At 48.7% G+C, this 13,177-nt stretch overlaps 1 protein-coding gene across 1 annotated transcript in view; it reads right to left on the bottom strand.

The window, feature by feature from the left end:
- NFATC2 (nuclear factor of activated T cells 2) overlaps window positions 1–13,177 on the bottom strand; it is a 138,693-nt gene that overhangs the window by 99,671 nt on the left and 25,845 nt on the right. The window lies entirely within an intron of this gene.

Raw genomic sequence — 13,177 nt, 5'->3', positions numbered from 1 at the left:
AGGGATGTCTTTTCAACCTGCAGAAATGCCTTTCTTGCTGTCAAGAGTTAAATTCAAACGTCTTAAGGGGCCACGCAGAGAATGTAGCTAAGCGGAGTAACCGGCGCAAAGGCTGATGAACGTCCCAAACCTAAAGACATGTACACTCAGATTTTGTTCTCTTTTTAAGAATTATATCACCACGGCCACTGCTAAAGTGTCTGACACTTTTATGCAAATCAGCAAAAGACACCTCTTCCTCTGCACCTTTTGCAGGCATGTGTCAGAACACTCTTAATAAATATGCAAGTGTGAAAGGTGCCCTCATGTGATGCAGTGTCCTTTGCAGTGCCCAGCATGTGCAACTGTATCCAGGGACACACAGAAGACGTCCCTGTGCTGGGAGATGGGCACCTCTGCTTACATTCCACAGTCTCATAAAAGGCACTAAAATGCCTTAGCAAAGGTCACGTGAAAACCGAAAACCAAAACCCACGTTCACTGTCAACACTTAACTTCTAAATCAGACCCGGCTAGCTCCCACCTCCATACTGATGCACAAGGTGGACATCAAGAAAGCTCCTGCCTCAGGCCCTTTGCACTGGCTGTTCCCTCTCCTACATTGCTTCCCCCAAGGTAGCCACGGAGCTTACTCTATTTCAGTGTAACTCTTCAGAAAGTTCTTCCCTAAATAGCATCCTCACCACCTCACAATCATCTTCCACCCCCTCTCTTGACTTATTTTTTCTTATTGCTTTTTTACTACCCAACAGAGTAGATTTTTTGGTTTGCTGTATGTCTACCTCCAGCAGAATGTCAGCTCCACGAGAGCTGGAGTTCTTTCTGTTCTGGTCACTGCTCTATCTCCAACTCAGAGCAGCAAACATCTTCTGTAAAGGACAAGATGGTAAACGTGTTAGGCTATGTGGGCCTTATGGTCTCTGTGGCCAGGACTCCACTCTGCCCTTGCAGTGTAAATAAACGTATGCAAATAAATGGGCATGACTATGTTCCAATAAAACTTTATTTAGAAAGAGGTGCCAGGCCGGATTTGGCTGGTATAGTCTGAGGACTCCTGTCCTAGAATAACATGCTTCAGACTCTAACAGGCACATGAATCCCCTGAGGATCTTGTAAAAAGGTAGACTCTGGCTCAGCACGCTGTGGGGGAGCCTAAAATTCTGCACTGTTAGCAAGCTCCCAGGGGATGTCCGTGCTGCTGGCCCATGGACCGAACGGTGGGGTGCACCTAGCCCAGTACCTGGCATGTGGTGGAAGACCAATCATTAATTGCTGAATAAATAAAAGATTAGCAGAAAAACACTCATAATCCTATTTAGCACTTTTCTTGCTACTTTTTCTTTTAAGATTTATTTATTTGAGAGAGAGAGAGCGCACACGCTAGCACAGGGGGAAGCTAGCACAGGGGAGAAGGGGCAGAAGGGGAGAGCCCCAAGCAGACTCTGCACTGAGCACTGAGCACAGAGCCCCATGCAGGGCTCAGTCTCAAGACCCTGAGATCACAACCTGAGCCGAAACCAAGAGTCCGAGGCTTAACTAGTTAACCGACTGCGCCACCCAGTTGCACCTTTTCTTGCTACTTTTTTATCATGGGTTGCACCCTTGCTGATAATATCCATTGCTTTTAACTTCAGTGTATCATTTTCTTTTTTTTTTTTTTTTTTTTTTTTTTAAAGATTTTATTTATTTATTTGAGAGAGAGAGAATGAGAGACAGAGAGCATGAGAGGGAGGAGGGTCAGAGGGAGAAGCAGACTCCCTGCTGAGCAGGGAGCCCGATGCGGGACTCGATCCCAGGACTCCAGGACCATGACCTGAGCCGAAGGCAGTCGCTTAACCAACTGAGCCACCCAGGCGCCCCAGTGTATCATTTTCTGATGGAGAGCGAAAGGATACCCGCACACACAGGTATGATACAAGCCTGGCATCAGGGAAAGCTAACGCTTAACATTCACCTGACACGGGTTTCCAAAACTACATTCATGAGAATGGTATTTACAGTTTTACGATAAATGTCAAATTAGGAAGATGGGAGTGCCTTAAAAGAAACCTAAAGTTTCGTGGGGAAAGGTCTATCTGGTTAGATATGTGATGCCAAAAAGATCAACTCAGCTTCACTTCCTATTTGGGAAACTGAAATGCAAAGCCTTTTGAAGCTCCTCAGTAATAACTGCCTTGATCATTTATTGGGGATTTAAAATGCACAGGACATTCTGCCAAGTCCTTTAGAAATGAATATGCCGCTATGGATGAGAACAGTGACAACAATGGCTAGAATCACAAGGACACAGACCCCCTCTCGAAGGATATTCAAGAAGCGGTGACACTGGGATGTCGGGAAGAGGAGGTGGCCGCTCAGGTATAGGATGGGAGGGAGGCCTTGCCCTACACGTCTCTAGTACCTTCCCAATGGTACACCAGGTGAATGCATCTCCTCCCCAGAACTAATTTATAAAAGAAACCAGGGAAGGTGACACTTAGTACTGTGCTAATTGTCTTACAGAAATCTTCCTCTAGAAATCCTATAAGCAACATTTTGTCCAATTTGCCAGTGGGGAAACTGAGGCCTCAGGAGGTCAGGTTATCCTTCTTCCCCATCACAGCACTGGTACAGTGAGAACGACTCAGGCTGAAGCGTCAGGGTGGACAGGGAGGTCCGTGACCAGCTAACACAGGTCTGATCATCAAGGTCTGCACGTGGGAGCTAGCCCCCTGCCCCCACTCCCCAGAGATGCTAAGTCTCAAATCCCAGGTGTAGGCTACCCCATCTGGAAAAAGAATGTCATGGAGTGGAGATGTCTTTTAAACCAGCAGAAATGCCTTTCTTGCTATCAAGAGTTAAGTTCAAATGCCCTAAGGGGCCACACAGTGAATGTACCCGCAGGCCTGTCAGGCTCCAGGCCCTCACACCAGGACAGGTGGGAGTGTCCCCTGAAGTGTACACCCTGGGAGACCGTACCACCCACAAGCAGGCTGTTGTTCTGCACCTGGGAGGGGCCTGTTGGCTGCCGTGGCCAAAACTGGGAGGGCAGAAGCCGGACACCATGGAAGGCAGGAGCCTGAGCCACCTGACAAGGGAAAAAGTTGACCTGATGCTCAACCAAACTAGATTTATTTCCTGAATTTTTCAAAATATTTAAGTAACAATAAGAGCCCTTAGGAATGACCCAGAAAAGTATGTATGTATGGGTGTATCTGATGCACAGATATATATATATATATACACACACACATATAATGTCTATATATACATACGTATGTGTGTATATTTATGAATATATTTAATTTCTATATGCCTGTCTACGGATATGTATACATACACACACACACAAACTTTTTCAAACCTGTGTCAGAATGTTCAGAAGGAGCTAACCCCTAAGCACTGGGCCCGAGGACGACAGAGAACAGTGGGAAAGGTCCAGCCAAGCAGCTCCACAGATGTGCTTTTAAATTCTGTCCTGCCACATCCAGACCCCATGGCCCTGAGCGAATCCTCTGAGCTCGCACAGAGCCCGTGCACAATGAATGGCGGGCACTAATGTCACCCGTACGGGTGGTGTTTAACTCCTGTCCATCCTGGCTCCGGGACCGCGGCATGAAATCAAAACTTCCATGTAAGAACAAATGCTCCCTTTTTCGCCCTAACAGGATGGTACGGAGAAAAAAAAACAAACAATAATAGGAAACGGGAACAATAAGCGCACACCGAGCACCTGTGGGGTGCCAGGCCCTTCTCTATGCACTTCACCCTGTCGGGTCACTGACTCTCTGCAAAGACCCGAGGAGATAGGCGTGGGTATCATCCCTTCCGGTGAGCTGTGTGACCTTGAGCCTCAGTTTCCTCCTCTGTACCTGAGGTTAATCATAGCAGCACGACCTCCTGCAGTTGGCACATAGGGAAAGCTCAGTCAAGGGTCGCTAATGACCATGGGCTCCTTGGAGAAGGCACTCACCGCCTCTGAGCCTCCTTCCCCCTGCACAGAGCATTCCTGCCGGAGCCAGCCCATGGGGCATGCTTGTCCCATAGCAAGCGCTCAATAAATAACATGGGTGTGGGCAGAGTCAGCCCACAGTCTTCCAGGAGGCTCAGAACAAGTGGCTTGAACCTCCCCACTGTCTCCCAGGGTCTGGAGAATGGCAAAGGGAAGTGGGCCCCTGCGAGAAGCCGTGCCCTCCCTCCCTCCTCGTGGCACATGGGAGCCGGCGGGTGCTTGAAAATCCACCTCCAGCAGAAGTCTCCTTTCTCACAGGCCCAGAGAAAACCTTCGCTTCGCTCGGGGTCCCTCAGCGGAGAGAGTGAAGACAAGGGTGGGACCTGGATGCCCAACACTGGCCCAGGGCTCTGCCCAAAGCCGCTGCGAGGAGCCTCTGCTCAGCCTCGGCCCGTCTTACCCTCGCATTAACCCCAGCTGCAGTGCTCTGTGCTGGGGCTTCGTGTGGGGCTGGCTACGAGCAGGTGAGGGATGAATGGATAGGGAAGTGGAAAGATGAGAACCCAGGAGCTAAAAGCCAAGGTCAGGGCAGTACGCTAGTTGTACTCTTTCTCCAAGATCCCAAGATGTTAGTTAGCTTCTGCGCCTCTCTATTCCCCTGTACAATGGGAATAACAGCCCCACCTCATTATGTGGCTGCAAGGATGAAGTAAGATCATATACATAACATACAGTGTATAAATAAACAACCCTCCAAGTGCTCACGGTACCCTAGAGGAGTCTCAGATTTGGTTCACTGTACCAGAAAAAGCCTGAACGGACACCAGCATCTAATCTTAGGCTAGCACAGCTCAGAAGATCCCAGATCCAAGTTGATCGCTATACTTCTCAACAAAAAGAACAGCAGATTAAATGCCTGCTTTGTCCCAAAGATCATGCTGGACACTTGGGTTTAGCATCCTCATGACTCTTGACACAACAAAACAAATAATCTGAAAGATTCAGTCTTCATCACTTTACAACTGAAGAAACTGCCGCCCAGCCTGGACGCAGAGTCCCAAAGCTAAAGAATGCTAGGACTGCCTTGTTCCTAGCCACCTGCTTCCCAGACGCAGTGCAGACCAATGGCTAAGTGTAGGCTCTGGCTTCCGGCCTTCTATGTCCAAATCAACGCCACCGCTTACCAGCTGGGTGACATTGGGCAAGTTGCTTAACCTCTCTGTGTCCCAGTTTCCTTGTCTGTAAAAGGAGAGTAGTAATTCTACCACCTACACTCCATGGCATCACTGCAAAGATTAAGTAGGTCACTCTAAGGAAAGTACACAGTAAGTGCCCAGCGGCTCTCATTGTTACAACAGAGTGCCTGGCCCATAGGAGGGACCCAAAAAGTTGTTTGGGGAACACATCAAGTTTCCCTTATATGTCCCCACTGCTTGCCAGACATATTGCAAGCCTCAGACTTAATCACTCTTTATGGGACAACTCTTTCTGCAAGATTCCGGAAGCTTTCTGTTTTCTCCCTACACCCAGGGGCAATGTCTCATTGATTCATGACTATGTATCTTCTAGTGTGAACCAAAAGCACACCCTGCTTACCATCGGAGTGCATTTGGCACACAACTGTGCACACAATATATCACCCAACCCCGCCCCTGCTTGGCACCCACACCTTGGCCGGCCCCGCCCTGGACACCCCCCTCTCCTCCACCCGGCTCACCCCTGGAAGCCAGCACCCGTCTCTGTTCTTTCACAAAGCCTCCTTGACCACTCGAGGTCACACACAGACCACATCTGGCCCACAGATGCCCTTGGTTTGGACTGCGCTCTTCAGAGTTTTTAAATGAACAGCCAGTGTTACGATCGAGAGACTGGTATAAGCAAGGGGCGGCCGGTAAGGATGGCTCCTCCAAAAGCTGGCATCAGCATCCCCACCCTGCCCCGGCCCCACCTTCACACGAAAAGGCTGGGTCAGGCCACCCCTAGAAGGGGTCTTCCCTCTGCAAGTCGGTGAGGTCTCCGTGGGGACTGGCGGGGTCGCGCAGCCCTGGGGACTCCGGCCTTTCCCGAGACTACAGCCACACCCATGCCTCTCGACCAGAGCCAATCTCTCAAATAAACCAGTTAGCCCGGCTTTCCAAATATACCCACAATCCAACCACTTCTCATGCCCTCCGCCCCCAAGCCCGGTCCAGCCGCTCTCCCCCTCTCACCTGGACTACAGCTGCAGCCCCCGACCCGGTCCCTGCTTCTTCCCTGGGCCCCCCCTGCAGCCTGTTCTCACCCACACAGCAGCCAGAGGGCTGGTGCTACACCCTAAGTCAGAGCCCAGCCCTCCCGGCTCCCACCTCCCAGAGAACAAAAGTCCTCAGCGTCCAAAGGCCGAATCTGCCCCTCCCCGTTCCTCTGGGCCTCCGTCTCCTACGCGTCCCTCCCGGCTCACCCCTGCGCCTCTGGCCACCTCTGGGTTCCCAGCCCGGGCCAGCTGGGCCCAGAGAGCCCCTCAGCCCAGAGCCCTCAGCCACGATCCCTGCACATTTTCCTCTTTCCTCTCCTCCTTTGCTCTGGAGCCACCTGCTCAGTAAGGCCTCTTGACCCCTCCCAATTCCCCTTGGCCTGACAGTCTTTCCCATCGTACCTATCACCTTCCAGCATACTATTTAACCTTCCTACTTCTTAGATTTATTGTTTCTCTCTCCACAGCCAGAACGGCAGCCCCGCGGGGGCAGGGGATCTTCGTCGGTTTGGTTCACAGCCGCAGTCCCAGCGCCTGGAACCGTGCCTGGCACATGGAAGGTGCTTGGTAAATCTTTCAGACAAATGGATGAATGAGCAGAGGAGCCTCTCGGGATCTCAGAACACACTCTCCTCCTCAGAAACTTGAGCCACCCCTCTGTGCTTTCCCTCCCCAGAGGGTCGGACTGAACCCTCTGAAGAAGCAAACACAGCAGCTTCTAGACAAATTAGCATCTGCAAGACCTGCTTCCTGTTTCATGTCTAAGAAGTTGGGGGAGGGGGGAGCCTCACTGAGCACAACATCTGGTTAGTCAAATAGAAGCCCACGTGTGCAGCCCATCGCCAAAGGGGCGCTGCTCATTGTCAGGACTGCAGCTTCGCCTGGTAAGGAGAAAACTCCACCTGGCTTCTCTCTGTCCTCTCAGAGATATAATTTAAAGTGAGTCACAGAAGGAGGATAAAGGCTAAAATCCGACAGGATGAAAATCACAGCCTTGCAATCCGTTTTAGGAGATGAAAGCTTGGAGACTTGACTGGCTTTCTCTGGATGGGGGCGGGGTGGGTGGGGGTGGGGGGGAGTCAGGTGGACAGGTGCACCCCTGGCCTCCGGCTCCCCGCCCTGCAAAGCTCGTCACTCTTACCCGGCATGAAACACAGATCTGGTTTCTGCATCTGTAAGGAATTTCTCGTAAAGGGACTCCCTATGCTTTTTCCATATGTCTGAACATCCATTTGAAAGAATTGTCTTTGGAGGTGTGTACTATGGTTACACCTTCTCATTTTGATTGCTGTCGAACTGAAAGGATGCCTTTCCGAGGATTCTTTCAGCTGAAAACAAGCCCCAGAGAGTGGTAAGCATGTATCTTGAAAGCCCCCAGCGCCAGGATGGATAAGTAATGTGACAAAGCGTCCTCTACCAGGAATTTCTTTGCAGGAATATGCTTAAAGGGTCTGCAAGCAGGCACGGAAAGGACATTACGCAGGCCAAGGTCAGCTGGGGTATTAGGAGATCCCATAAGCTGAGGAGCTGTGGAAATGCTTAAAGCCCAACTTTGCAAAGCAGCCTGGGCATGGAAGTTCTGTCCACCAAAGGATCCCTGCATCCTGCCCTGAACCAGAACCAGGAAAGGATTGCTGGGTTCTGCCAAAGGGCACATGGCGCTTTCTCCTCTGCAGTTCCCTTTCTCATCTGCTCCTTGCCAGTCAAAGTCAGGCCAGAGAATGAAGATTCCCCGGCTCCTGGGAAAGAACCATAAGCTTGTTCTATTTCAATGGGATTTAAAGCTTTATAAAAGAAACAACATGGACCTGGCTGCTCACAGTGCTCCTTCCACAACCAGACAATTCTTAGAAATCGTATAAATATAGTCTCTCTCTTATCTCCTTTTCTATTTGATAAAACTTGAAGTAGCGCAGACCTTATTTACCCCCAGATATATGAACTTGAGGATATTGGCCTGGAGCCAAATCGAACCCAAAGTTTGACTTAGTAGCCAACAGTTAATAACCAGAAATTTCAACACGGAAATTCAGATTCCTAGCTTCTCCCGAAGAAAACCTCTAAAACCCGGCCATGCTGGGACCCCCATTCCCACGTGGTACAACCAAGGAGGGCTGAATAGTGGCTGCCTCCTGCAGATGAGGCACACACTCTGCTCTCTGCTGTGCCCTGCTCCCCACCACTCCCTAGTGCTTCCTGACCTTTGGCCAATTTGGCCATTTCTTTTCCCTGCCTGGCCCCCACCGGCTTGTCAGTTCGTGATCCTGTTTCTCCATCTTCTTTGGTTCTCTCCTTAGTCCATTGCTTCTGGAGAGACGCAGGTTCCTATTAGGGTGTGGGAAATAAACCCTTCCAAGTGGATCTGTGCTAAGCCTTCTAGTGACAGCACACGTGATCCTGTGGCATTCCATAGGCCTGAGAGGTAGAAAGTCCCATACTTGGCTTCCGAGCTCTGGGCTCTTAAGTCCAACTGCCTGTTGACATCTTTACTTGGACACCTCACAAGCCCTTCCAACTTCCTATACCCCGAACTGAAGTCATCATCTTCCCCTAAGAAAATGATCCCTTCCCCAGTCTCCCCACGTGGCACGTGACACCATCCTGTACCCAGGTGCCCTTCCCCTCCCATATGGAAGCCAGCAACTGAGTCTTGAAAGTCACACCATAGAGTCCCTCCCCACCTCTCCCCTCCCACTGCCCCCTTGTCCTCCTCAGCTTGATCTTCACCTGGCCCCTGCCCCAATCAGTCAAATTCATCGCCCTGCTTCCTCCCTTACCCCTTCTAACCCACTCCCTAGAAAGAAGCCCAAATGATCCTAGAAATAATAAATTAGAATCACCTTCTTCCTCTACTCAAAATTCGTCACTCCCTTCCCCTTCCCCTGGAATAAAACTCAAGCTCCTCCCCTTGGTTAATGAGTCCTGCACAGCATGGTCCTGCCAACCCATCACCCCCCAAGCTAAACTCAAGTGACACTGGCCCTCCTTCAGTTCCTCAGACACACCAAGTTGCTCCCTGCCTCGGGACCTTTGCACATGCTGTACCTTGTGCAAGGAACACTCGCCCACCCCTACCCAGAGAGCTAGAGAAACAGAGAGAGGAAGGGCATCACTCCTCTTTGCTGGCTCTGTCACCTGCTCTAGGTCCCAGTTGATAAGTCACATCCTCAGCCAGACTCCCTTCTACAGCAGATCTTCCAAGTACTCTCTTGGCATGGTTGGTTCTGTTGAAGTAGTTACCCCCACATTGTAAATCCAACAGATAGGCTCCTAATCAGTCATCCTGTCTTGCCCTAGAGTCCAGGTGTCATTCCAGATTGCAGTCCTCTGCCTCCTGGACTCACCCACATCTCAGCAATGGTCACACCAAACCATTCTGGTCGACTTTGTATCTCTAGCACTCCCTGAGCTCCGTCAGGGCAGAAACTGTATTTATCTCCCCCATCATCATATTATCAGCACTTAGCACAGTGCCTGGCACACGGCAAGTCCTCAACAAAATATTTGCCAAATGAAGGAGTCATGAGATCTGAAAGCATTTAAGGTTTGGAGCAAACTTTCCTCCAAGGCTAAGGGACATACAAAACAAAACCAGCTACAGGTGGCCCATGCTTAAGTTTTTAATTTTCTTTTCTTTTTTTTTTTTTTTAAAGATTGTATTTATTTATTTGAGAGAGAATGAGATAGAGAGAGAGCATGAGATGGGGCAGGGTCAGAGGGAGAAGCAGTCTCCTTGCTGAGCAGGGAGCCCGATGCGGGACTCGATCCCGGGACTCCAGGATCATGACCTGAGCCAAAGGCAGTCGCTTAACCAACTGAGCCACCCAGGGGCCCCTAAGTTTTTAATTTTCTATGTAAAGAAAGAATGAAATGATCTTGTGCTCATTTTATTTTCATATAAAGAGGAGCATAAAACCATGAGGCATACAAAAAAAATGAAGTTTTATAGTGTGGTAAATAAAAAAGAGAAGGTTGGGGACCAATCATTGAGGGGGGGAAGGAGCCATGGTACAGTACAGAAATAGAAACGGATGTAGAGATAAAGAGAGACAGATCAAGAGAGAAACCAGCAGAAGTATCTCGGCAAGGTACAAAACAGGGCTTCGCTGCTTTTCTGGGAACGAAAGGGCAACCCTCCAGATTTCGAAAGGGGTTTTCACTCCTACCTAAGGGGTAAGAGCACTTGTCTTAAGTCCCCTCTTCACTTCATTTTTCAAAGAAGTTTTCTAAAAACTGATTTACTATGCTAAAAAAAATCAGTGGTTAGCACATTGCATTTTGAAGAGAACACAATCTATTCAAATGATTTTTTTTTAAATACTTCACTTTGTATCTTTAGAGAATGTGGCTACAAACTTTTAAGTCAGGCACTGGGTTTTTCAAAGCTACAAGCAAGAAGAGGGACGGATCCTTGGGGGCTGTCAGAAGGAGGGGCATGAACTTCAAGCACAGTTCAGCAGGGTCTTTTGAATTGTACATCCCACTCATTCCCTTCTCTGGAACTTTCCATGGCCCCGGCCCTAGATGAAAGGGTGAGCAGAGCCTACCATTGCACATGGTCTAACCTCTCTGGCCAAGCCACCTAAACCAGTGGGCCTTCCCAACCGGGGCTAATTAGAATCTCCCTAAGAAATTGCCATTTGGGCCCCAATGAGCTGGTGCCGGGACAACACATAAAACTGATAGGCAGGAGGTGTGGGCAGTTTTCCACCGGGCTTTCTCAGCCTCATAAGAGTAAGAAGTCAAGGAAAGATGGTCTGCAGAGAGACGTGAAAAATCAGGAACATTGTGTAGCAGGACCTGGGGGTCCAAATCCCAGGCCCACTGGACAGCTATGACCCTGAACAAGTTCCTTGACATCTCCTTGACCTAACTGTAACCTGCTTCCTAAGGCTCCTTTGAGGATTGAATAAGTCAGCACATACAGCACTTGGAAGAGGGTCTAGCCCACAGTAAATGCATGCTGAATGTTAACCACTATTATTATCCTTTTGCTGAACTGTAAGCTCATGAGGCCGAGGATTTCTCGCTGTTTTGTTCATACCATATCTCAGAATCTACTACCGTGCCACAGCAGCGCTCAACCCACATATGATGAGTGATCAGAGACTGGAGATACCGCACAGCCCTAAGAGGACAGAGACCATGAACAGAGCCTGCTAATTCTCTCCTGATCTCAGCTCCTACCTACTCCAATGGAGCAATCAGAGCCGGGTCTTATCAAAGCCTAAATCAGATCATGTTTCTTTCCTGCTTCTCATATCTCAGGATAAAGCCAAACTCTACCCCCCTGGCTACCCAGGCCCTGCAGGCTCTGGCCCCTGCCTACCTCTCTCCCCCTCCCTCTGGCTTCCTGCTCCGGTTACACTGGCCTCCTTCATTCCTCTGACGTGGTTCTTTCTGCTTTCTTCTACCTCCGGGCCCTTGCACGTGCTGTTCCCCTGATGCATCCTCAGCACCAGGCTCCTTCTCAGGGAAATCTTAGCAGATGTTCTTCCCTTGTTTTCATTGGCTCCTCCATTTTACACGCCCAGAACCTCATGTTCTTTTCCTTCATGCTTCTTGTCACCTTTTGTACTTTTATCATTTATGACTACTTAGTCAATAACTCTTTCACCCTAGACCATAAGCTCCATGAAGAAAGAGAGCATAACTTCTTTTTTATTCATTGTATTTTAGTATCAAAAACAGTATATGGCAAAAAGAAGGGGCTCAACATATACTTGCAGAATGAATCCATTTGTTGAATGGGTTGACTGAACAAAGAAGTACATTTGGGACCATTCTCAAGTCTAGCTTCTTCCCGAGTCTCCTGGCCTGCTTTTGCAATAGTAACCTCCTCAGACAAGCCCCTAAATCCCCCTTCCAATCTGCCTTGAGTTTTTCTATCACTACTAAAGGCTTCGACTCCAATCCACAGACTAACGCCACCCTCCGAGCCGGAAGTCCCCTCCTAGAATCAATAAGCCTAGATCAATAATCACATAAAGACTTCCTTTCCCAAAAAAAGCCATTTTCATGCATGACAGAGTAAATGGTACCAGACCAGCCCTCCCACCATCAACAACCGTTAAGTCAGGACAAACCTATACAAGGCAACTGTTGTCAGGCGTTAGACGGCAGGCAGCATAAGACTGTGGTCACTGGGGAAAAGGAAACACAGGAGCTGAGCATACATTCACTCTAGCTCTCCACCTGAGGACAGCTTCCATACCACCAGCGTGGAGTTACCTCCCCCACCAAGCATCCAAAAAGGTTATGCCTTAGAAATAAGGGTACACCTTAGAGAAAGGCTTCCCCAGACCTGCCCTGACAGAATCTAAAACCAAGTCTCAATGAAATCGACGCAGGAGGGAGCACGGGAAACATCTCGGGCTTCCCACAGGTCTACCCTCACAAAATGTAAACTCAAGTCCACACAAGTTCACAGTGATCAGCCCGTTACTGAACTGCCTTCCACGGAAGATAACAAAATCCAGAGTCTTTATAATATCCAGTATACATATTATCATCCCAACATCAGAAGATAATCAACAATTACTAGACATGCAAAAAAAGAGGAAAATGTGGCTCATGGTCAAGGAAAAGAAGCAAGGAATAGACACAGATCCCAAAATAGCTATGATGTCAGCTCTAGAAAAAGCAACTGTCAGGATTTATAAGTTCCTAATATTATCATAAAATTCATTAACCAGGTGTATACACTGAAAGCACCTGTGGAGATTTCAGGGTTTGGGGGTTTGTGTTTTTTGTTTGTCTGAGTTCTACTCATATAGTTTCTCATTAAGTAGTCTCAGGTGATGCTTAGGCATCTGCATTGTTAACCTCTCTAGAGCGTTCTAACACATCATATAATTCTTATCATAGAATACATCCACTTTAAGGTAAATACAAATAAAAGGTAAATTTATATGTATTGAAGGTTCTGCTTAATTGAGTTGGTTGGTGAGCACCAATCAGCAGTCTCGGGTTGAACAGATTACGCAATTAAGAAAGATAATTTCAACTCTATT

The sequence above is a fragment of the Phoca vitulina genome, unplaced genomic scaffold (genome assembly GCF_004348235.1).
Source record: "Phoca vitulina isolate PV1807 unplaced genomic scaffold, GSC_HSeal_1.0 scaffold50, whole genome shotgun sequence".
NCBI classification, from domain to species: Eukaryota; Metazoa; Chordata; class Mammalia; order Carnivora; family Phocidae; genus Phoca; species Phoca vitulina.
Note: the sequence above shows the minus strand (reverse complement) of the source record. Positions and strands in the feature narration are given on the sequence as shown.